General features: G+C 43.7%; 1 pseudogene; it reads right to left on the reverse strand.

Annotated features, from left to right (window-relative positions):
- Positions 1-411: 411 nt before the first annotated feature.
- LOC105237951 lies at positions 412-819 on the reverse strand (annotated as a pseudogene).
- Positions 820-1200: the final 381 nt, after the last annotated feature.

A 1200-nucleotide genomic window follows, 5' to 3' on the forward strand; every position in this document is an offset into this window, starting at 1 on the left:
AAAATGAAAACTTAATTAGGAGGCTTTTAAAAAAATGCCTCAGCCATTCTACACCAAGAGACGATACCCATTGAGGTATAGTGCTGAAAATGCCCAGTCGTAAGAATTTTTGGATGCTGTCTTACCAGGTAGAATCCATATTAAGTTCAACAGCGGAGTGAATAAAAAAGAGATTTTTAGTGTACTTGGAAGGAAAAAGAGGTGGTCCCTTGAATAAGACCAGGTGACTAGAGCTTCCTCCATTGCAAGTGTCTGTGCAAGAAAGCAGCACATACATTAGGAGGCACTAGATCATGCGCTGGCTGCAAACAACTCTCAAATCTCACTGGCTTTGAGAGCAACACAACATAGCCTTATTTTTCACTCATTTACTATTTTGGGGGTATTTTTAATTACTGAAACAAAACCGATCTAAGACCACAGTTTCTGGAAGAACCGTTTGTTCTTGCTGGATCCTGTTTACCTCTCCTCGAGCTGGACCTTGGCCACTTGTCGGGCCTTGCCTTTAAGGTCTCTGAAGATATCCTTCTTGACAACAGTTTTGTCCAAGGTGATACCTGCAGAGTACCTCATGGGTATGAGGTGATTGTAGTTATAAACTTTCACAAAAGACTTGATCTTTGACCTCTTGGCGATTTTCTTCTTGTGCATGGCAGCTATCACTTTTCAGGGATTGCAGTCAATTCCAGCCACCAGAACGTGGCCGTAGGGAGGGTCTTAGGGGCCATGATCAATGTTCTTCATGATGATCGCTTTGAGTCTGGAGTAGCGTCCAGCCAGGACCAGCACCATCCTCCCGAGTTTCGTGAACTTGGCCATCTCGACACCAGCCTCTCGAACCTACAGCAGAAAGTCACAACATAACTTGATAGTGTTTACTTGCCACATGTCCTACATTGGTGGAGGGCCTCTGCTCACTGCAGTCTTTTAGGCACACAGGCTGATAGGTGCTCCAGCTCAAGACATGCTTCCATAATCACCAAGGCAAAAAAATGAAAGGAGGAATGTGGTGACTTTGTCCTGGCTCTTAATGCTACTGCATGGAAAAAACATATGGCATTTCCATTTGCATTTTACTGGTCTAAGCAAGTCGCAGAGGAGAGGGAAATACAATCCATCTGTTTGCCTGGAAGGAGAGAGAAGCAGAACATACCCTAATATCTTCTACAGTCTTTCTGTGCAACAAAATATTTGATTTCA

This window comes from Ailuropoda melanoleuca, chromosome 7 (genome assembly GCF_002007445.2).
Source record: "Ailuropoda melanoleuca isolate Jingjing chromosome 7, ASM200744v2, whole genome shotgun sequence".
Lineage (NCBI taxonomy): Eukaryota > Metazoa > Chordata > Mammalia > Carnivora > Ursidae > Ailuropoda > Ailuropoda melanoleuca.